This window comes from Propithecus coquereli, unplaced genomic scaffold, assembly GCF_000956105.1.
Source record: "Propithecus coquereli isolate 6110/MARCELLA unplaced genomic scaffold, Pcoq_1.0 Scaffold124, whole genome shotgun sequence".
In the NCBI taxonomy this organism is placed as follows: domain Eukaryota; kingdom Metazoa; phylum Chordata; class Mammalia; order Primates; family Indriidae; genus Propithecus; species Propithecus coquereli.
Window position 1 is genome coordinate 131,792 of NW_012136525.1, and position 558 is coordinate 132,349.

At 34.8% G+C, this 558-nt stretch overlaps 1 protein-coding gene across 1 annotated transcript in view; it reads left to right on the forward strand.

Moving 5' to 3' along the window:
* LOC105805004 (ovostatin homolog 2) overlaps window positions 1-558 on the forward strand; it is a gene marked incomplete at its 5' end in the record, with an annotated part of 125,418 nt that overhangs the window by 98,173 nt on the left and 26,687 nt on the right. The window lies entirely within an intron of this gene.

A 558-nucleotide genomic window follows, 5' to 3' on the forward strand; every position in this document is an offset into this window, starting at 1 on the left:
ATCAACCTGTTCTTACTTTAAGTGCTACTGATTACCGAAAAAAATCAAGCATGCAAACTTATTCAGATTATCAGGATGCAGCATTCAGTAATAGCTAATTTTTAGAGAAAAATAAAAGCATTTTTCACATCAAGAAAGTTATGTTTGCTTCCTCGTTAATAAAGTTTTTATTTGTGAGCTGGAGTTGAGATGCACTGTTCTAGGTATTTTATGTATGTTATTTGCAATAGTATATGTGACAATTGTGAGCCATAGATGACAATGGCCTTGATTTATAGATAAGAAAAGTGAAACGGCCTCACAAGAACTTACGATAACCTGATCAACCCAAATTGGTCAAAACACCTCCTTATTTTGCCTTCTCAGGTAATGCGTTACCGTGTAAGACCTAAGTACTGCCTTTTCAAAATAATTAGTCAACAAGTGCTAAAGATATTAACCATGTAGCAAGACTTTGAAGGTCTCCCCATGGTTTGGAAACCATTTTTCCCACAGCAGAATATATGAAAGGTGAGGAATTTCCTTTCTAACGTCTTAGACATGCATGACTATTATGTT